At 43.5% G+C, this 23,965-nt stretch overlaps 1 long non-coding RNA gene across 1 annotated transcript in view; it reads right to left on the bottom strand.

Annotated features, from left to right (window-relative positions):
- Positions 1 to 450: 450 nt before the first annotated feature.
- The window catches only part of LOC134523884 (uncharacterized), a 112,237-nt gene continuing 88,722 nt past the window's right edge, over positions 451 to 23,965 (bottom strand). The window contains exons 8-10 of the long non-coding RNA XR_010073435.1: positions 6,180 to 6,307; positions 5,423 to 5,524; positions 451 to 2,197 (exon numbers count right to left, since the gene is read on the bottom strand). This is a non-coding gene — a long non-coding RNA (uncharacterized LOC134523884). The remainder of the gene's footprint in view (positions 2,198 to 5,422; positions 5,525 to 6,179; positions 6,308 to 23,965) is intronic.

The raw sequence follows: 23,965 nt of genomic DNA, 5'->3' as shown, positions 1-23,965 counted from the left end.
TGCATATGCGTGTATCTGTGTGGTTTGGACGTTATTCCATTTGCATGTAGCAAGTGTAATCAAGTCTACGTCACTTGCATCTAAACAACTCTCTGACTTTTAATTCTGTGAGTGAATTCTCTTTATCTGTCAAGATGATGAAGCCTAGCACCATTTTCCCTCCTGTTGGATAAAACACTTTTAGAGTTAGGAAATTTTCATCTTCATTAAAAAAAAAAAATACAAGAAAAAGGATATTTTAGTTCTAGCAGCGTGAGATCTCCTTTATATGCCATTCAGATTAAAGTCTTTTTCTTCCTACCTATAATAGAGAGGTGTTTAAAGAGCCAGGCAAGAAATCAAGTCACTCTCCGGTCTGCAATGGATAGTAGTCAGGACCCAATTTGGTCTTTATTTGTGAGAACATTAGTTCTGATTGGTTGCTTCTGAGTTCTGAGAGACTCGGAAACACACGATGCCATTTTTGACATAAGAATACAGCCCTCCCACTTTTATTTGCCCAGTTTTGCTTGCTAAACAGATTGTAACCAGTGTTATTAACATTCCAGTCATGCAAATCTTCCCATCAGGTTTCAGGAACACCAAAGTAGGTCGAATTTATGCTCGTATGTGAGCAATTCCTATTCCTCCTTTACTACCCAGCATCTTCACATTGGTGTACAGGCAATTAAAGATTTTCTATTCCTTCAAGTCTCTTGGTACCTCAATTAATCTGGCTCTCAACATCTTGATTTTGTGCTAAATTAGCGCTCCCTGTCCCGTCTCTTCGTCTTCCCCTTTGCTGTCAATGTAATGCTCTTCTGCACCCTGCCTGCTCTACACAGCCCCTCCGCTTAGACTGGCTCCTCTTCTACTGAAATAGATTTTCTCCGAACGGCACAACCTCATGTTCGAAGAGGACGACCGATATTCCAAAAAAAAGTAACGTCTCCTACCTTACACAATTCCACTACAACTTCACTTCCAGAATTTTCTGTCTTACTTTACAGGGAGGAAGGCTGCCCGAGAAGATTACTTGGGCTTGCCTGTTCTTCAGCTCTTTTGACATGAGTGTGTGTCCAGACTTGCCTGCAAGAAGTGAGGTTCTATATAAAGCTGAGTTACTTATACTAAGACGTATTGCTCTTACCAAAAACATGCCTAATGGATTCAAGAATCTTATGAAGTCTTGTCTACTTTTTTGTTTGTTTTGTTCAGGAATGACCATATCAGCCCAACAGTCCTTCAACAGTCTTTCTCTTATTTCCTGAGAGAGAAGCTGAGAAAGGATCTCTTGTCTCTTTATTATTTTTTCTCTTTATTTATTTATTCTCTTCTCTCTATTAGCTTTTTCTTATCCCCCACCCCCTCTTTCTCTTTTTTAATAGACATACACAATTTTCTTTTAATCTATGCTACGAGTACATTCTCAGTCCCATGTAGATCCCTATTCCCTTCCACTAATTGGATCATCAGCGATAATTTCCTACATAACAGCCTAAGAGACTAGAAACAACTGAACATTTCCAGTTAAGTGAAAATTATTCTGTTTTCCTTCTGTTTAGGGCTCTCGTTCTCATGACACTAGGCTTGTAGTAGGTCACCAAGTTCTTTTGGTGCTGGTGGTTACTGAATGTCTGATAGGGCGATACTGGTCTCAGCTCTTCTGCTAAGCTCAGGGGAGTTTGTGCGATATTACTATAATTTGCTAGGATTACTATTTCATTAGCAGGGCATCTACCTCCCCACAGCACCCCAAGCACTGTGTACATGCTGCAGAGAAGAGAAGCCATTCCTGACGTTTGCCAGAGCCTGTGTCGTCGTGTTCTGAGGATGTTTGTCTACCCGCCGCCACATCGTTCCCTCCCTTCAGAGTGGTCCCTGGTCACTACATTCCCTTGGAGGATGAGCACGTTTGACTTCGTTCACACAGAGGCAAGCCACCCAAGCCGACTCCCAGCAAAAGGCAAGGTCCACAGCAAGGTGCTGACTCACCCAAGGGTTTCCAGTGACTGACGCTTTCCTTAAAAAACAGTACTTTTAAAAGCAGATAAATAATGAACTTCAAGCCACATTTCTGCAGCTCAATGGTGACATCCAGTGACTGGCTCAGTTATTCCCAGGTGTGTATTCTGCGGGGGCAGACCGCTCCTCTTTCTTGGCTCCGAGAGGGGCTTGCGTGTCTTTTGCAATCACATCATGTTCATTCTGGAAAATACTTTAAAACAAAATCCCTGTTTAGATTTGCATAATCACTTAATTGCAGTGCCTCACATCTCTTTTTTGCCTGTTGAGCAGCGCTCTGTGCAGCAAGCAATGTGTCCATAAGCTCAGCTTACAGTCCTAATATACCTGAAAAGGGCTTAGCTCCGCTGATGAAGGAATTCCAGCTTTCAGACTCAATTTCATGAACAGTAGCTGTTTACCTTCCTTTTGACCTGAAGTGATCTGACATCTTTTATAACCCAGGTCTGGAAATTATTCTTCTGCAGTCGCACCGCGCCTGCCCGAGGGTGCAGGGTTCGGAGGTGCTCTCCTGGGCAGAGACACACCGGCAGCGAAGGCAGAGAAGAGGGTTGACATGTTGGAAAGGAGCAGGAAAAACAAAACAAAACAAAACGACACAAAAGCAAAACGGAAAGAATGATAGGGAAAAGAAAAAAAAAAAAAGGGGAAAAAAAAAAAAGGACAGAAAAACTTATGGAGGGAAAGCCAGAAAAAGAAGCTGAAGGGAGAAGCGGAGATGAGGCAGAAGGAAGAGCTGTCCCGGTCTCAGCGAGAAATCATGCCATTAAGGGATCTCAGTACAGTGGAGATGGCGTGTATTGAATATACTCTGTCAGTGCAGCAGCACCCAGCTTTCCACGGTGATAAATGTCATATGTCTTTGCTGACACTTGATAAAGGTTCTGTCTATCAGCGGTGCCAGCCAGCGGGGCCAGCTGGCTCGAGATTAACCTTCATCACTGCTCTTTCAAAGAGAAGTCCCAGAGTTTTCCCTCTATTTTGCCACTCCCTCTTCGGAGATGCTTCCCCTCTTCCCAGCCCATTCGCCCTGCTCACCTCAGTGCTTTCTGGAACTCAGCTTAAAAAAAGACCATGAGCAGCAGAAATAAAACTGTCTGACTTAGCCAGCCAAGGAGAGACAGTCTGGGGCTGGACTCATCCAAGCAAGGCTCTCAAGTAGGATAGAAGACGTGGAAAAATCACGGGAATGTTAAAATAACATCTCGCCCTTCAAACTAGGCTTGCAGCTAATGAGTCATTGTGCCAGACAGTTCCTCAGCCAGTTAAAAGTGTGCTGATTTACACCAAAAGGATTTGGCCCTGTGTCTCGTATAGCCACGAGGGAAGAGGCACCCGGTGCCAAAGGCACTGAAAGACCAGATCAATGGAAGTACCATTATACACTTAAATATACTTTGGATTCAGCTCTGAGAGCGCTGGGAAGTGACGAGAGGCATAACACTTCTCACGGGAAGGCCAAACCACCCTCAGAAAAATGCAAAGCGATTATAAGGCTTGTAGCCATAATTGGAATGTGCAGGCTGGCTACATTGTTAGCTTCATTTCAGAGGTTAAACCAAAAAGGGAAGGTTATTTGTCTAAGGTGAAAAATCAGCGAAATGCCCAAGTGCAAAAATAGTAAGCAGCTGGTCAGCCTGGAATAAAAAGAGGCAGAAAACATCTCTGTTGCCCAACAAAATGAAGGAACGCAGACCACCTGAATCGCAGCAACGCAGGAAGTGAATTATTCAGAAAGACTGAAGGATAAGAATAAATCACAGATTAGCACATCAGGTTAATATGGCAGCAAATAACAGGAGAACAGGGTTATTTAGGATGTATATAAATTCTTGTCAAGAGAGGTCATTTTTTTTCCTCCCTCTGGGCTCAATGAGACAAACATTCAGTCAGTTCTGAGTATCTCAGTGTCAACAACATATTGACAACTTGGAGGGGACTCAAAGAACATCTTCAGAGATGATTTAGGGACTGGAAGGATTGATTTACAAAGAAAGACTTTATGAAGTAAGTGGAATAGATTCATCTCTACTATAATTCCATTGATGTCAATGGGCCAAATTTTGCCCTCAATTACAACAGCGTGGATGTGGCAAAAGTTCACTAGAGTAAAAATATAAGGTCATAATTAGGAAAAAAAAAACATGCAAAAGATATCTATTAGACTCCGGACATATCTCTGTGGAGAAATAGTAGAAACTCCAGTGCTTGTGACATTTAAAATTAACCAAGATAACGGTATTGAATAATATTATACAGAGACCTGCAGTGACGAGGGAAATAAAAATATATAAGTGCTATTTTCCCATATTTTTATTATTATGATGATTACTGTTATATGAGAGGAGGAATCCACATCTGAAATCAACTTCCTATTGGCCCTGTTAAACATAATATGTTTCAACGCAGACAAAAAACATCAGGGGAAAATCTTTCTCTGGCAAAAAAAGAAAATAAAGAGAGTTTTTAAAGTATGTTAGGGATAAAGGAAAACCTAACAATAGTATCAGCCTATTACAACATGCTACGGCTGGTGATGATAAAGCAGAGATGACAAACTGTTAATAACGATGGAAAAAAAGGCAATTCTATTCAATAACAGTTTATATACTGCAGTGAAAAGAGATGGCTCTGAGGAAAGATTTTAGAGGCTGCCTGAAGTAAGTTTCAGGTTGATTTGTAATTTGAAGTATGAAGATGATATAGTCCTCTCTACTGGAATCACAGAATTTTACCAATAGGTTGTGTGCTGTAGTAGGGAAGAACTATTACCCCTTCGCTTTTATCTCTAAGACAAAAATAATGTCCGTAACAGAAAAAAAAAGCTGGTGATTTCAGAAGAAGGGAGAGGACCTGAACAGGTTTCAGAGTTTTTTATGTCTAGGTTTAGAAATAAATCAAGGCAGCTAATGTGCACAGAGTGTGTGGAGCAAGTCAGGCACAGGAACAGCCATGTCCATCGCAACACAGATCTGGAAGACAAGAGGAAGCAGAATTCAAGCAAAAAGCACGCTGCTTTAAAGCAGCTCTGTGTATGAGCATCACATCTGACCGCAAGGGCAGGACTTCTTCCAGAGAGAGAAACCAGAAGCACTAAATGCACAGTCCTGTAGATGCAGGAGCTGTTGTTTCTCTCTTCCCCACGTAATTCTCCATGAATGTAAAACAAGGCTCTGAATGGTTACGGTCACCTCCTGCCCTGGCCAAGGCCTGATAAACAGGGTTGATAAAAAGAAGTTCTAAGAAAAATGTGTAATAATTGAGGAGGAAAACCTTTTAAGGATGAGTGGAATGAAAAAGGAGGGGAAGGATGAGAAGACCACGCTTACAAGGCATGGAGATGTGAACAGAGTGAGGACAAGTCAGTTACAAGACATAGAATGACCAACCAAGAAGCTGATTTTACCGTGACACCAACCTTTGAACTGAAGACTGCTGATGGCAAGGAAGGCAAGGAGATCATTTAAGTTCACCAACAGTTGAACGACAGCAATTATAGACCAGTCTGGATACTCTAAATCTAAATCAAGATACAGTTGGGAAGATATCTGTCAGGTAAATGCTAATAAAAGTCAAAACAATAAGAGAGTTATAGGTAATGGCATGCTCTGTTAACAACATCACATTTTAAAAAAAACCCCAAAACTATATGGGATTACTAGTTACTCTGGATTGATAATTTATCCTGACATAAATGCAGTGAAAGTAATGGAAGAGCTAATAGAGGAACCAATTAATAAAGAATTAAGGGATAGGAATGGAATTAATGACTGTCAACATGATTTTATGGAAAATAGGTTTTATCAAATAAACCTGATTTAATTATTTGGGGAGATTCCAAGTTGGACTGATAATCACGTTGATGGATTTGGCTTTAGTAAAGCCTTTGACTCAGTATCGTAAAATGTTTTGATGATAAAAGTTCGAGCTACACTAACGCAACATACACTGAACAGATGAAAAACTGACTAACTTCATGGGTTCAGCAAGTACTAATTAACGGGGCTTTATCATAAGCATTTTTTCCTTGGGGAATTTCGATAGGTAAACAGGTCTACGCAATACTTCTAGCAAAGAACCCCAAATTAATATACAATATACAAACACTGTTGCTAAACCATGTCAATGTAATGAAGTTTGATAAAGTGGCAAATGAAGGTACTTATAGGTACTACCAGGTAGCGCTCAGGTTTGTCCTCAGGTCCCTTCAGGAAAATATCCAGCTGTGTACGGGGGCTGGGCACTGAGGCTTGAGTACACGATGCTGTTCCGGTGTCCACGTGCAGATCTGACCCTGGACTGCCTGCAAGGAGATAGGAAAGGGTTTGGAACACATAATCCCAGATGCTTCAGATCCCCTTTTCTTCTTTTTCATGGATCCCACTGCCATGCCCAATGCACCGTTGGAGGACACTGTCTGAATCCTAAATTTTCTGACGCCTCTTTTTTTTTCCGGTGCCGTCTTCTCGGGCCTCCCCTTACATCCTAAGGCCCTGGCTTAAACCCACGCCATCTGCAGACAGCCACTTCTTCGCAGCCATCCCGCCAGCGATCGTGTTTAACTCGTAACCCTGCAGCTTTGGCATACGCTATTAAAACTTGAGGCTTTCCCCTCATGTTCTTCAGTTGCAGAGCTAGTTTCAGATCACAACCCAAATAACTCTCCACGCTCAAACAACGGAAACGGGAATGAACTCAGACAATCAGGGACCTTTGTGAGGCTGTTTTTCTTCCCCTTCCCTTTGTCATCCTGATACCTCTCTGTCAGATTCTGTAATACACGAAATCCCAGAGAAAAACAAGCACTTACATTTCTCTCCCTCCTCTCCACTTCCCCACCCACAAATAAGTGGTATGCTTTTAGTGCACTTAGCGTTCTCAGATTATGTTAAAATATAACAAACATACACTGTTCCAGTCTTTCATGAAAACTTTAAATTGCTATTTCTGGGCTCGATTCAACCCTTGCCTCATTCTGTGATAAAAGGACTTAAAAGCTCTGTTCTAGAATAGAATAGGGTTTGGGTTTTATATTGCGTTTTTCATGTTCACAGTATCCCGAAGGGCTTCACAAAGCACGGATGGAGACACGGGAAGTACAGTAAGCATCCATTATGTGCTCGGGGACGGCTCATGCACCTAGCACCCAGCCTTACGTAAGAGCAATGGGTTTGAAAAGGGAAAGGAGCATCACTTGGACGTGAACATCGCTTTAATGGGCCACAGGGATGTCTAGGAGACTGAAAGAGTAGGTGGAGAGCAGCAGGAGAGACAGGAGAGCGTCGGGGGGGGGCGTTGCAGGTGCCTTGCTTGAATGGACTAATTCACCCGTGGAGATTGCACCTCCCTGTTGCACATGGGGGAAAGCTGGAGACGGATGGTTTTGCGGGACGGTGGAGGCGTACGTCACCTGGGTCTGTGAACGCGCTCGCCAGATGAAGAGCCAGCGGCCAAAGAGGGCGTGCAGGGTAGCGTGGTGATGTGGTGGAACAGCTGGTGTGTGGTCAGGGCTGTGAATAAAGCGTGGGAGAGGCCATAACCAGATGGAAAGACTACACGTAGCGCATGACTGGAAGGAGTCGGCACGGAAAACTGGCAGGAAGGAGGCCATGCACATTCATGGCTGAGGTGCGCCAATGTTATCTGTGTATTTGAGCAAGGGAAGGGGTGAGAAATTGCTTACACTTTGCATGCAAGATGAAGGATTAACATGCACCGACACTTATTCTTTGGAGAACAAAAAGCTTCTACAGAAACCCCCCCCAAAAAATGGACTATATGAGGTATGGTGAAAGGGCAGCGTCTTTCTTGGGAAAAGACTGCACAGCGGAAAAGGAGAGGTGAGATTGTCAGGGGTCGTAAACGTCACGCAGCTCCACAACACCGCACAGAGCGGAGGGACACCTGGGCCCGGGGGTAGTCCTCAGGGCAAGGCAAACGGATGGAGCCACTTCCCAGAGACTACGTGGTGTGAAAAGGAAAGGTTTTGTTTGAAATTGGCCGTGGGATTTCTTGATGTCTGCGTCGGAGTGATTCAAAAAGAACACATATCACTTTACTTCCACTCAGTTATGTGTTCCTTTCAAAATCTGGCTTTTTAGGGACTCAGCATTAAAAATAGATGAGAATTTCCTGCTAAAGAATGATTTTTTCAATGCATCATAAGGCATGCATTTAAATGTAGAATATTTTTAAAGATGTAAACACCTAAAGGAAGTTACTTACTCTGGTACAAGAGGACTTCTGTTTTAATGTCAGTTTTGCCACTAGAAAAGGAGTTTAAGACAAACTGTAAAAAAAAAAAACAAAACCAAAAAAACCAAGACCCACTCTGCAACCTTTCCTCAATCAACAACGAAACAAAAGAATAAATCCCTCTTCTCTCTCTTTCCTGAAGAAATATGGCTCAAGTTGTGTTATGAGCTGATGAGGACTAAGAAGTCTTGAGTCAGAGATTATAAATGAGAACTTACTGCGATGACATGGAGGTCAGGAAGCGACCTGTGCAGGAGGCAGAGAGACCATTGCAGCTTTTCACGGGGGATATAAAAGCCAAACTTATTTCAGATGGAAGGTTGGTTAGGGGGGACTCTTATATTTTAGCCCACTATAACTCAACTGAGAGAACGGGTAGAACTTTCTTAGGTAGATACAGATATTAGCAATGTCTATTACATAAATGCTTTAGAAAATATCACGCCACACTTCCATTACACATACTGGCGTTACCCCTCCCTGACTCCCCAACAGCACTTGTTTTTGAGCAGAACTCTCTAACAGCAATTTGGGTTTGTGAGGCTTACAAAACCTGTGCTTGCTCTTGCATGTGGAAATGTCCAGGTGTTCAGTTTGCAGCTCCTTCGTGGGGCTACACATGACATTTGCTTTACCCTCAGTTATCCCATGAATTATAAAGAGGTGTTTGCTGCAGGCCAGCGAGGACACGTGTCTGAAATGCTGCTGGAGCCCTGGTCTACAATGCTTCCCATGGCTGCTTGGGAGAGAAGCAACACGCTTGCGAGAGAGAAAACAATGGGCGAGGAGAAAGAGAATGACCCGGGCCACAGAGGGCAACTTCTGCCAGACACTTTTCCAAAGCCAGAATGTTACCATGCTCAATTAAAGCAGATCTCAGCAGGTAAATCCACTTTATCGCTTCACGTCAGCCAAGGATCAGACCAGCCTGCTGGTCCTGGGCTACAGGCATCATCCTGTGCAATCAGGACAAAAGGGGGACTCGCGCAGCCTGCCTTTCCCAGCTTTCTTCACTATCAAACGTACATCGCTGCCTTTTCCCCAGCGACCAGCCGCAGAGCCCATGGGTTGCTCGTGCTTCGCGTGTGCCTGGGATGACAGCAAAGGAAACTGCTAAGCAAGAGGAAAAGATTAAACAGTAGGGAAACAGCAACGTTCCTATCTAAAAGAACTGGTGGACAGAAAGTAGATGAGCCATAAAAGCAAAGAAATGTCTCCCGACTAAAGTAAATAGTAAGCTCTAAAAATCTACCTCTAAGAGATTATGTAGGTGGAACTTTACAAAAGAAATCTCTGGGGTTTACGCCAGCGCGCGCCGTTGCTTTAAATCATTTGCCAGGCACTTGAGGGTTGAATCTCAGTTTTTGATGGAGTATTTTTCTAAGGTGATTTTGGAGATTACATAGAGGGGAAAGGTAAAAATAAACCTCAATGGGAGGGGTTTCTTGCAATACCAGTTTTAAAGACGGACAGAAAAGTCACGAATGTCTTGTTTAAGAATGAAGCCCTAGCAGTAAAGGATATCAGTTCCTTGCTTGCAAAGTTTTCGGTGAACTGTTTAAAATACCAATTTGCCAATATCGTGACAGGCAGATGGAAAGGAGCTGATAAGCCACAGACAAAGGAAATATCTTTAAATATCCTCTCAAAGTGATTTCACTTTAACGAACAAACCATAGAGATGAGCTTGGAGCAAAGTACTGAACCAAATATCTGTTGGAAAATGCAAAGGGTCTGTTTCACAAACTATTTGAAGATCAGATTTCCTAAAAAAATTATACATGACAGACTGGACAGGGTGTGGAAAGACGGGGGAAAAAAAGCATGACAAAATAAGTTCTAAGAGTGTCAGTAACTGATGGAGATCTAATAACCCAGCTTTCCTGAATGAATGATTAGAAAATAAAAGATCCCATCTTTTCCTCATTTCTAGAGCCAAAAAAGAACGCACCAAAACCGAGAGTTTTCTCCCCAAATGTTTAATAAGTCAGTCTCCCCACAAAAAGTGAACAAAAGCTCCAAAACATATTCTGGAAAATGTATGGACCTTCTGTAAACAGAGATCTCATTACGGTTTTCTGAGTGGTTGAAATCAGTTCCCCCTTACATTTGGGCAAACCCAAGCCCTGAGGATTATATGTTCAGCAAGAGAGAACCAACAAAACTCCATTCAAATTATTGTAATGTCACTGATTAATGCTGGCTAAGAATCTGGATTTATTACACCGCCCTCAGTCAGATTTTCACTATATGCTTTGGATTTTTCCCATGGTAGTAACAGCTGTAAAATGAAACTGAAGCAGACACAGATTGAGATCTGGGTAAAGTATAAAATTTGTGGGATTTGCAACGCACATAAAAGCCCATTTCCCCCCAGGTGATGCCTTTGAAATGCGCTGCAGTCTCAGCAAAGAGACACTTTTCTTCGAGATACTCCAGTTTGACTGCTCAAACTAAGAAATACTCTTAATTCTGAAGCAAACTATGGTGGAAGAAACCACGCCAGAACCTGTAATCTACATACAGAGAAGATCTTCATACCCAGGACCAGGCACATTTCTCTCCTGTGCCCTCCCTGCCCGTTCAGTGCTCCACTAGCTGGCCCTCAAAATAAAGTAATAAAAATTCAAATGAGTTTTCGGAAAAATATACCTGTGAAGGGGAGACATCTCCTGTCACTTTAATAACACACCAGGTTAATAATATTAAATCACCAGAGGCCAAGGAAATGTCACCGGAAATATTTAAGGCTCCCCACTCGAGAGTGATGAGACTTTCAAGTAGCTGGGAGAGAACGAGAATGGGATAGCGAGGAACCGGCGAGGCCGATCCCGGCCCATAAGGAAAGGTCAGTTTGCAGGGGTTGGATTCTCATTTAAGGAGCATATAATACATTAACAAACTGAAAGTTTGTCTAATCCTGGAAGTGAAATTTATGCTGGTGAAAAGGGGCGGGACAGGTCTGCAGACAGCAGTCCCCAATTTATCCACCAAACCAGTAGGTGACAGACAAGAGCGGGGCCAGTTTCCAACCTTTTGCTCTGCCAAGAGACTAGTTCCTCAGTCAGTGTCAGAAGTAAGAATTTTGCTGACTTGAACATAATCGTGCCCGTTTGAGACGGCCATTACTTTTGCTTGGGTTTTTATCATACCTCGATCCACCTGGGCATTTTACTGAGGCAACCAGCTTTAAAACAAACCTACCAAGCAAAAATACAGAAACCTCTCCTAAAGACGGACGGACAGCATGAGTTTAAGGCTGGCTGGGATTGCCAGAACGATACAAAGCTTTTTGACAGAGCTCTGGGATTTGTGTCAGTTTTAAAAAAATACAATTTCAATTTTTTTTTTTTATTGATCCACGGATATAACTGGACTGTGTGAAAGTGGCCAGATCCTTAGCTCAAAAAAACCTTCTCTGAAGTTTTTCTGATTTATACCAGCTAAAGGTAAAATCCTCTTGAACTGGGGGATAATCCACATTTGTTTGGTTCTTGAGTTTGCTGGACAAACAATTCGGGAAGAAGAGGGAGTGAAGTGGGTTTGCAATTTGAAGGACCCTTACAGCTCCCGCTGCTTACAGCTCGGCTTCCCTTCCCCTCAGAAGGAAGACTCGAGCACAAATATCACTTGTTCAGACTCTGAGTTGTCAACAAAACGTAGGGCAGGCAAAACCTTATCCTTAAGGAGCACACAGTTGCTATTTGCTCCTATCTCCGTAAACACAACTTTTGCCTGGCGCAGTGACGAACCCTCACATACAGATTGAAAAGGTACTCAGTGCTCCCCCCATAACCTGAAGATGAGGATGAGGAGAAAGTAAATTTTGACAGAGGTGAGGTTTCAGCTTCCAGTCGATGTCGATCCTTGGTAGGCAATCATGCCGAGTCACGCCAGCCACCTTCTGAACTTGGTGGAAAACAGTCTCCGCGCAGGAGGGAAGAGTGACAAACGCAACTCCAGCACTGAAAAACATCACTCTCTGGAGCTGATGCCACAGTCCTCATCAACAGGTCTGATTGCTGCACCAGGCAAATTGTTAGAAATTTGAAGGATTGTTAGAATTGTTAGAAACTAAACCAAACAGAATTAATGAATAGATGGACATGTTGTTCTTTGGGAAGAGTCAATACAGCTGTTGTAGAGGGAAGTCATGCCTCACAAATCATTCTGGGGTCTTCTAAGTAATTAGGAAGTATATCAATAAGGATGGTGTAGTCAAAGTTGTGCTTGGAGATTAAAAAAACAAAACAAACCTCTCGTGGTAGCATCCAGAAGCCCTTAAAGATGCTATAACCTAGTGGAATGAGAGGAAAAGTTTTCTTGTTAACAGCTTAAGAGGACAGGAAGCAAACATATTCAACGTATTCATAAATGGACTGGAAAAGAGGATTTATAATGAGAAGATGAAGTTAGTGGAAGACACAAAATAACTGAGAATAGTCAAATTTGAAGCTGACTACAGAGAATCACAGAAGACTCTTGAGATACAGAATGATTCAGTGATAAAATGTCAGATGAAATTCAATGCTGGTAAGTGCTAAGTAATGTACATAGTGGAAAATAAGCCTAATGCTCTATTTCCAGTCAGGAATGGGATCTTGGAGTCATTGTGGATACTTCTTCTAATATTAGCTTAGTGCTCAGAAATGCTCAAAAAGGCAAATAAAATAGCAGGAATTGCTGGAATACCAAGAAGAAAACATGAAGCACAGTTGTGCTGCTGTATATATCTACAGTTCACCTGAATCTCCAATTGCGCATGTAATTTCAGACTCCCTATCTCAGGAAAAAAAGTATAATAAAGGTAACTAAAAATGGAAAACGTGCTGAGAAAGGGATCAAGGAACAAAGACCTGTAATAGTGTGGAAGGAGAATCTTACTAAGTAAGGGCTCGGGAAAGAGAAAAATTGAGAGGTTGGAAGAGAGGTCTGAGTGGAAAAAAGGGAACGCAGAATGGGGCCCCAGACTGTCTTATATCAGAATAACTATGGGGCACGCTACGTAGTCATTGTGCAAGTGGTTTCAAATAAACGAAACAAGCCCTTTTTCAAACCACACACGATTTCAGTCCTTACCTGAGGGCGCTATGGGAGGTCACATAGCTTCAAAAAGGGAGGAAGGAAACTCAGACAAGTTATGCACGTCCATGGGTTTGGTGTATTTTTTAAACAACCTCCAACCACCAGCTGCCAGAACCTGGCAAGGTTCTCCATGAGACAGGTTGGAATGACACGTGCAAATCATTTCTGCACTGAGCACTTGCTCCTCTCCTCAGGGAGAGTTTTGATCTGACCAAGCGTGACGGCGTATGGGGCCATCACTCCCTCCCTCAAAGAAGTTAGAAGGGGAAAGAGCTGCTTTCAGATCATAGAATCAAACAATCACAGGGTTGGAAGGGCCCTCTGGAGATCATCTCCTCCAACCCCCTGCCAGAGCAGGGTCGCTCAGAGCAGGTGGCACAGGAACGCGTCCAGGCGGGGTTGGAATGTCTCCAGAGACGGAGACTCCCCCACCTCTCTGGGCAGCCTGTGCCAGGGCTCTGCCACCCTCACAGCAAAGAAGTTCCTCCTCATGTTTAGGTGGAACTTCCTATGCTTAAGTTTGTGCCCGTTACTTCTTGTCCTGTCACTGGGCACCACTGAAAAGAGCCTGGCCCCATCCTCCTGACACCCACCCTTTCACTGTTTATAAGTGTTGATAAGATCCCCCCTCAGTTGTCTTTTTTCCAGACTGAAGACACCCAAATCCCTCAGCCTTTCTCCATAAGAGAGGTGTTCCAGTCCCCTCAGCATCTCGGTAGCCCTTTGCTGTCTCCTCTCCAGCAGTTCCCTGGCCTTCTGGAACCGGGGAGCCCAGCACTGGACACAGTACTCCAGGTGCAACCTCACCAAGGCAGAGTAGAGGGGGAGGATGACCTCCCTCCACCTGCTGGCCACACTCTTCTTGATGCACCCCAGGATGCCATTGGCCTTCTTGGCCACGAGGGCACATTGCTGTCTCATGGTCGTCCTGTTGTCCACCATGACTCCAGGGTCTCTTTCCACCGAGCTGCTCTCCAGCAGGTCAGCCCCAACCTGTCCTGGTGCAGGGGGTTATTCCTCCCCAGGTGCAGCACCCTACACTTGCCCTTGTTGAATTTCATAAGGTTCAACAATGTCAAGGTTCAAAGATGTCTTCGTACAAGGCAAAGCCCTAAGTCACATTCTCTCTCTCTCGCGCAGTGATATGTATTTAGCCTTCTTGGGAGCCACAAAGCTACTTGTAGAGCACAGGAGAGTCAGATCACAAAGGTCAGATGCACCCAGTCAAGGGTGGTCTCAGTAGCGCTGAGGAAGGGTGGCTCCGTGTCCCCCTCTCTGCCACGTGGCACAGCACATGCAGTACACGAGGCAAGCTCACAGGAGAGAAGGACTACTGTCCACTTCGCTCTCCACCATACTTCCCAGGAAACCTCACACCTTGCCATGAAACAAGCAATAAAGCAACATTTGTTTATGCAACCCAAACACTTTAAACGGGTTTTGTACCAACTGGTTCTCTCTGTGTGCTGTATGTCTGTCACAGAAGCAACCTGCTTTCATTCTCCACAAGCTGCCACCAACACCAATGTCCCTTTTCATAATAATGGGCCAGATTCTCTACAGGTGTAAATCAGTCTCATTCCCTCTAGATCAATAGTGATAGGCCAGTTTATACCAGATCAGGAGGTAGTTAAAGAACGGTCATGCTGGAAATTTCTTGAAAAGAGTAGGAGTTTTTCATCGCATCTGGGGGTTGAAGAACAGGATCAGGTGGGTTTCATGTTCATCAAAACAGGACAAATAAGGTTTTCCTCAGTGCAATACAGACCTTTCTTTCAGTGAAAGAAGAGAAAAAAAATCTGTACTTACTTTTGTTTATTTGATGTTTCCCCTCCCTACATTGCCCCAGAAGAGAAAATAAGCTGATAAATTCTATTTTAGCACTAACACATGTATCAACAATACTGACATGTTTTCAGTTGAATTTTCAGTTTATTCTATTTTCCATCGCACAATGAAATTCAGTTCAATTGAAAGATTCAATAGTAATTGGAAATAGGCTCTGGAAATTGCATAATCTAGTTCTCAAAGACCCAGAAATTAACAAACAAACAAACAGAACACACACAAAACTAAAGTAACCACATTCTGTAAAGATGTAATAAGTCAATTAAATTCACGTACAATGTGATTCTTGGCTGACGGGAGAATACAAAGAGAGAGGTCAGATCCTGTTTTCAAAAAGGAGCCTCATGAAAAGGGAAGCAAATGGAAATGTCATTATTGAACATTATGATGAGAGATGAAAGGAGTCTCATCCAAAAAAACTCCAAGGGGCTGAAATGTAAATTGTTCAGAAAGGAAGCAAATGAAAGGGGATGTGATAAAGTCAGCGATGAGTAAACATGGGGGAGAGCTGCGGCGCGGGTTCAGATGATAACAGTAATAAATACTAAAGGGCCTGATCCATAGCAGGTAGAAACCGTCACACTTCCATCACCTTCAGTGGGGCTGCACAGATTCACACCCACTGAGTCTTGTCCGACAGCACTCAGTATCTAGGTAGCTCCTTCATCTATTGATATTGTACACAAACTATTATCTTCACCCACATATGGAGAAAGGGAGGGGGGTACAAAGGTCTTGTGGCTTTTCATTTTTGCTCCTAACCACAGTTGAGCATTTCGGTCGTTATGGGATTCGAAGACCTTGTTGAAAGCCAGAGACAAGTCATCTCCAAACAAAACCGCATGCCTGAAATTTCTGAAGATTGAGATTAAATGATTCACCCCAAAACAGATGCTTCCAAAATGCCTAAGGGAGTCAAAGGACTTGTCCACATAACACAACTCAGGGCTATATAACACCAGTTAAGATCCTTCACTGGGATGGCTTAAATATAGAAAAAAAAAAAAGTACAGTATTAGCTTAATCGTCCATTGGGACTTCTTCAAAGGTTTCAATGACAGACACTGAAAGGACGTTCTTTCATAAGAAAATACACATGTTTGGAAATGTCTATGCCTGAGAAAGGGTTGGATGAGATCAAAAGGGTCGATTTTGAGTAATCGTTACCTAAGTTGACATATATACCTACAATGCCTACAGGAGTTCTATACACGGGCAATGGTGAAAGGGGATCCCTAACCCATATTTCATACCTGTTCTGTTACAGGGCTCTTGGTGGCAGCTACATGTGAAATGAAAGCCCTGCAGAGACATCATTTTCTTAGACAAGTTAATCATGCCATGAAGGTACTCCTTACTCCCTGCCGTGAACTGTTGCGTAGCTCTGCTGCCTGCTGTTAAACTGTCGAGTGATTCGACTCAAAACTGGTTGCCACTCATTTATGAAGAGGGAATCCCTGTGCTTGGCGTATGCAGGTTTGTTTAATACGTGGAGCTCCATGAGATCCACTGGGATGGAAGGTTCTCAATGGATGCTCGTCATCATCAAATGCAAGATGATAGTTAATTAGCTCGCATGTCTCTCGGTACCCCGTGAGAATAGCCATTCAAGCTTGACAGAGATAACTCGCCTGAGAAGCAAGTAATCCTGATAAATGTAACTCCAGGAGAGGACAGTAGAAATCAGAGAGGCAGAAGCAGTATCTCTCCATATAAGATTATGAATTTTGATGCCACTTCAACCGTCGTGTGAGTTAACACTGACACGCTGGCTAGACTGGAGGTTAGACGAGCGATACTTGGTGCTCACATCATCACCAGCTCATGAACATTGACTCCCGACATTCACAGCTAACACTGTTGCAGCAAGGGGACACAAAGAGGTGCTTTTCTCCCCCATCTTCCGACACAAATATAAGAAATAAAACATTTTGAATTTTTTTTTTTTTTAAATAAAAGTTAGGTATAAATGCTCAGCACCTGATCCCTTCCTTGGAGGTCTCTGAGTGAATGTAAATGCTTTACTGCAGGCACCCACCATGGAAAATTATGCCACCTGGCTGCTATATGGCAAACTCAGAAACAACAGCATTTCAATTGCGTTGCCAACGCAACATATATACTTCCTATAGGCATTTGTTCATCACTGATGATGAAGCGCCACAAAAAAACCTGTGACACGCGTACCCAAGTCCAGCCACGCATAAAGACGCTTTGCAAATCTGGGCCACAGTTTGTGAAACCTGCTGGGCGGAAAGGTGTTCTGTAAGATATTATTATTAGGAATTTTATAAAACTTTGAAGGTTATTATTGCTCCAGATTAGGTTGAAATGTTTAATTATGAACAGAGAGAAGGTTTTTGGCCTTTTCAAAGGATAGAAGCCTTTATTGATTTTATTAGTCAAAGAAGGTGATAATTTTTATATTAATAACCAGAGAGCAATTTCTCTGTTAAACAGTGATTATAAAATACTAACTGAAATACCATTGGAAAAGTCCGGGGAAGGTCATTCTTTTTTCTTATTTCTTGTAATCAATCTTACTCTATCAAAGGCTGCAGAAATATAGCAATAATCTAAGTTGAATTGTGGACACTTCTGAACTTGCGGGCAGATGTGGCAATGCCTTCCCCGTTAATTGAGGCTGGATCAAACGAAAGCCTTTGATTGAATGAACTATAATTGCAGCTATCGAGCAAGCAAACATGGTTGGCTACCTGATCTGTTTGTTAAAGGGCTGCGTGCCTTACGCAGACGTGTCTGTGGAAGGCTCTGGAGAAACAGACAGACGGAGACTGGACAGGGAGTGACTTCAAATCAACGGAGCGACCAGGTGCAAGTCACCTTTGCAGCTTTTTAGTGTCTTTTTTTTTTTCCTGGGGTTACACTTGGGGAAGACGGGACAGGTTTCAGCACACCCTGTCAAGGTGCTCGGGGCATCCTGCCTGCGTAGCCAGCACTGTCCCCATGCACTGGGGGCTCGTGCGACGCCTGAGACCTCCCCACACAGCTGGAAAACCAGGAACATCTGGATGCGATGCCAAGAATCACAGTTTCACTGTGCCATGGGCTACCAGACCATTATGGCTCAGCCGTAGTTGGCTTGGTTGGACCTTTGGTTTTTTATTTCATTTGTTACCTTGAGGTGGGAGTTGCCTCACCGCACCAGGGCGCTCCAGCAATCCCTTCAGCAGCCAGCATCCCCCTTTCACAGCGCCGTTCCCAAAGCCCTGTAGCAAACCATCACGGGATGTCCTGCCCACAGGGGCACGTTTCTTTCCTAGCCCTCATCAATTAGCAGCTGCTTTATACCCCGAAGCATGAAGTTCTCCGTCTCTCATACATTTTTTATTTTCTCTAATAGAATTTCTCATTATTCATATGAATGTCTAATCCTTTTGTGAATCCTCCAAAGCTCTTGGCTTCAATAATGTCTGTGGCATTGAGTGCCACATGTTAATTACGCGCTATGTAAGGAAAGTATTTCTTACTATCAGCTTTAAATCATTTGCTTTAAGAAAATATTTTAATGGTTAAATAAATTGTAATAGAATATAGCACTGCACAGATAGGGCATATCTTGCCTTAAAAATTAATTGTGTTTTTTTGAACGCTGGGAAACTGAGGCATGAAAGGACACAGCTTACAATTGATCATTTGCCACTAGATATAAAGACAGAACCTCGGAGTTCTACTTCTTATATTCTTTCTATAAATAAAATTAAAAAAAAAAATGTTTTCCCATATACTGGAAGCTGATTTAGACATCTCAAGTTTTCATGTTCATTTTTAGGAACAATCTCATTGCCTTGCGCTCATAAAGAAAAAAAAAAAAACCAGCATTCCTACCTGATACAGAAACTGTGTTAGAAGAAATGTCAGGGATCACATTCTGCCAAATCAAGTTTGCTGTGACCCGCTGGGAACCAAGATAAACTTCTGAAAAACAAAAGACTAACACGTTGGAGCTACTGGGAATTGTCTGTACCGGACAGGATTAAAGTCATTCTGACTCTTCTATTGCTAATAATCTCTGAGAGGAAATTTGATTTTCCCTCACCATAAATAACTTTATATATTTTACTTGCTAATATTATTGGGGTGGTGTGATGAACAGACTCATGCAAAATATACCCTACTTACCAATACACAGAGAAAGGCTCTGTCATAAAATAACCACCCCCACGTCAAATACACACCTCATCCACGTACAAAAAAATAGCTGAGGACAGGGAATTACATTCCCGCTGCTTCTGGCTTATGTGTTGTATATAATGGTTTCTGGGTACATTTTTGTCATGCAGGGATAAAGAAGATGGAAAATAATCACCCTTACTTATCTAAGTATGGTATTTAGATGGCCCTCATTACCTCTGTATTTGAGTGCCTCCACACATTTAGTGTATTTATACTCCGAAAAATCTCATGAAGCAAGCAAGTGTTGACAGCCCCATGTTACAGGGAAGAACCGAGACAGCGAGAAGAGGTGACGTATTCAAGATGACAGAGGAGATCTGTAGCAGTGTAGGAACTTGAACCCAGGTCATCCAAGTTGTAACTTCTCGCTCTCTGGGCTGCTGTAGCCTGCGTTATTGACCCAGGCTTACAACCCACTTCGTCTGCCTATACAGCAGGGATTTATTAGTCAAGAGAAACATCTCAGAAAATGCCACGGCTTATGCCAGAAACCTTTCCTACTGAAAGTGATACAGGTAGCATCGTGCAAACAGCGAGTTGCATTTTTTCCAGCCAAAATGGATTGATTTTAATCCCAGCAAGCATTCCACGGGACAGGAGTGCCATCACCTCCCCGGCTCAGAGGGTCAAACGCCTCAGTGAGACCCAGCCACAGGCACAAGAGATGGCTGATGGAGAAGAGAGCCGATAGAGGATTCTGACGACTCAGGTGACCACTGAACTACCTTTTCCTCTTACTGAAGAAGAAAGACTAGAAAAAGAAGAGGAGCTAGAAAACAGGGCCCAAAATGGTTTTGATTCTCCTCATTTTAAAACATGCAGGTCCCATACAGATATAGGTATAACATTACTCCAGTCAGAAGACGTTCTGCAGTGCCTTCTCAATCCTTGCTCATACAACATCTTTCCTTTGTTTACAGTTTAATTTAAATTAATGTTTTAATTTTTCAAACAAACAGTGACATTGTTTATGAATGCATTACCAGTGAATAATCTCTCTTGAATATCAATTAACTTAAGCAATGCTAAACTACAAAGCCCTTTTAGTCAGAAGCATGCGCTCGCAGAAACAGATTTGTTTAAAACAACCAAATTTCATCAAGTTTTCAGCTGTCAACAGAAATCAGCATTTGCAAGGAGCGCTATCTGAAAGGAGGACTGTGACGGGCTATATATGGTTTACAGAGCGGTAGTTCAGCAGCAGCCGGTGTCACGTCGTACACCCACTCCTAATGGGACCAAGAGGACAATTAGATACCACAGAGGTCTACGATGAGGTGGGACTGGCTGCGGGGGCAGTTATAAGGTGCTGTGCAGTACGTCAGAGGCTGAGATGCTGCAGAAATTAGAATTAGTCGGCAGATCAGGAAAACAGTGAGAAATGGGGTCTGCCTCCTGCTTAATGCAGTATCCGTCTGGTGGAAACTAAAGGAGACCGAGTATATCATCTTCTATTTCCTTGTCTCTGTGCAAGGAGAAATGATGGCTCAGGGCTGAGAGCTCAAAAATCACCAGTTGCAGACTGCAGAGGCAACTAAACCAGAAATGCAAGTATGAACTTTAATTTACCCTGAAAAAAGCGAGCCATGAAGTTCAACAGATGGAGTTCACGGCCAAGGTACATTGTTAGGCCTAACCCAGCCTCAAGGAAGAGGAACCTCTGATGAAGCTCTCTGACAGGTGATTTGGGGTGGGTTTCTCTCTTTTGGAGCAGGGGGTAGTAATTTGGCTTTTTGTTTGTTTGTTTCTTTTTAAATTTTCCACCAAGATGGAAGGAAGACTTGGTTTCCACTGAATTCCTACCGGTTTGGATCATGCTCTTCATGGAACTGGGCAGGGACGGAGCTGGGGTGGCTCTGAGGACACGCGTGCCACACTGCCCCGGTCCTTAAGGCTCCCTCTTGGTCTCAGCTTCATCTGCAGCTCTGGCAGCAGGAGCCGGTTGGACTGGGACAGTGACCAGTCCTTGGAGAGGGTCTTCCATCTGCTGCTTCTAAGCACACAAACACGTTAGCAGAATTTCGGCTGCCAGCTGACTCCCCAGAGCCCTGAAAACTCAGACCTCAGCCACAAAAGAGCACGAGCCAAGGAGATTACAAGTTGCAATCTGTGGTCAACACCTCCATGATCCCAAATTAGTTCAGCTCCTCACATCTTGCTCATGGGGAAGGCATGTGCTGAGAGTGAATGCCTCAGCCTGCCTCGCAGGGGCTGAGCTAACAAATGGAGGCTGCAATATTTCAATCAATAGGGAAAAAAAAAAAAAAAAAAAAGAAGAAAGGAAGCAGTCAGAGAAGACAGAGGCATTATTGATGCTTCTATTACCATCTGAAATTGGTCACTGTGGAGAAAAACAAGTAGCCACAGAGTGGACCTGGCCTGACCTTTCGCTCCTCAGCAGGCAGCAGATTGGTTATTCTAGTCACGGCCAGTGAAAAATGAGGCTGAAGTCGTCGTCTTTTAGTGGATGAGGGACCAGTGCTAAGTCCCCACGGCAGCAGAGAATTCACAGGTCAGGGGGGAAGCTGTAGCCCTCACCGTGGGCTCCGGAGAGATTCCCATACGACACATCAGGACAGGGAACGTGGGATTGATTTGCTTCTTAACATGACTGGTGTGTGTTCGAATGCGAAACGACAGACTCCTCAGAAAGGGAGAGGAGTTTAAGAGCGACGGACAAACCAGAGCAGGAGAAGATGTGCACCCAGCACTGCAGTGGGGCAGGGAAATTTCAAGCCAGGCAGTAAAATGGTGAAGAACAGGGTGGAAAAAAGCACAGAAGGGAAATTTTGGCTACAAAGTACTGAGACAGGACAAAGTGAACCGGGGCAACTCAGATCAAGTGGGTACTTGTACAAATTCAAAAGGAAGGACAGCTTTGGGACCAATCCACAGGGCAGGGAGCCTGTAGCACCAATTTCATACCAGTCTCTTCTACAAACTTTCATATGGCCTTGGATAAAGTCCCCTTGACTTTCTCAGTGCCACAGTTCCAAAATAGCTATGAAAATGCTTTCCTTGCCTACTGGGACAACAGAGTCTCTGAGGCATGTGTCTAGAGGGAGTACTTGATACCTTCTTAACACAAGTCATAAATAAAAGAGATAAGATTTTCCATCAACAGAGCAAAACTTGTATGCTTAAGGCCAGGTGAAATCAGCCAGACATCTGCAGGAGGCCCCACCTCGGCATGAGGGAGAGCAGAGGACAGCTATGGGGAATAAACCAACCTGGCACGGAGTTGGAGAAGCTTTGCCAAGTGAGATGCTGTTAGCCTGGAGAAAGGGACATTCTCTTCTGTGAGACCAGAGTGGTCCAAGGAGAAAGTGGATGATTTGTGTATCCAAAGGGATGCACTGGCATATGACAGACCAGCAGAGAAAAAAAAGAAAATAAAAAAATCAATGATACTAACCTAAAAGTGGGCAAAAGCTCATGAGGCAGCATGCTTGATTTTTTGTTAGAGGGACAGAAATGCAACGTGAGAGAAATCAGAACCTTTTCAAGTGTTTTGTTTTAGTCATACCTGCGCATCCTGCAGCCTAAACGAACACAGAGACCCCTAGTATCAGCCCACCTTAATGGGCCTGGCTTCCATGATAAGCTTCAAGAAACAGCACTTACCTTCCTATTATCACTCTGCACTGACTTGGGTGGTGAACTCTAATGAAGAGCAGACGTCAGAGAAGTGCTTTAGAAGAACAGGTCACAAACACTCATAATAAATCTGTTCAGATGCACTTTGGGGAATGTAAATCACTTAAATTATTAAAGCGTTGAGCTGTTGGGACTCGGGCAGGTTGAGAGCTGTTGCAGGGAAAGCCACTGCAGCCCAAAGTCAGCAGGGCAAGAAAGGAAACAAGCACATTTTAAATTCAAGCTGCTCCACTTGTGCTGTAGCTCGTAGCCATCAACTGCAGCTGCATGTCTTTACTTAACGAGTGACAGGGCTGAAACGGTTTGGGCTACAAGGTGGAGGAAGAGGAGGAAATAAAGGATTGGAGAGTAACAGCAGAGAAGTGAGGGAAGGCAGTAAAAACACTTGACTGGGGGCAAAGATTGGAATAGAAGATATAGACGATGCAATGGTGATGTGATAGCTAGCTCCTCAGTTTTAAATCCAGCCATGATAGATGTAGAAAGGCACTTTGAAGGAAGGAGGTTATCCTCTACATTTTCCTGGAAATGTAGTAAACTGAAGGAAATACTAAAATCAATTGACTCGCCCAAGCACGAGAAAGGCACGGAATCGGCTTCAGGTCCACTCCTCTGCCCGTGCCCTTGGCTGCAGCGGCTCCGTCTGAACCTGGGCTGCTCCACCTACGCCTACCCCTATCTAAAGGCTGCCTATAATCCAGCTCTTATGATATTTAAACGTATTCTTCTAATTAACAGCCTGAATTTATTAATGGCCTGTTTATACCCATTTGTTCCTCTTTCAGCATTGTCCCTTTGATTTAATAGCTCTTTTCCTTCCCCGCTGTTATGCCCCAATCTACTTATAAGCAACAATCGCCGCCTCTTTTTTTCAGCCTTCAGTTTTGCTTGGCTAAAAAAGCTAAGCTCCTTAGTCATC

Source organism: Chroicocephalus ridibundus, chromosome 15, assembly GCF_963924245.1.
Source record: "Chroicocephalus ridibundus chromosome 15, bChrRid1.1, whole genome shotgun sequence".
NCBI classification, from domain to species: Eukaryota; Metazoa; Chordata; class Aves; order Charadriiformes; family Laridae; genus Chroicocephalus; species Chroicocephalus ridibundus.
Note: the sequence above shows the minus strand (reverse complement) of the source record. Positions and strands in the feature narration are given on the sequence as shown.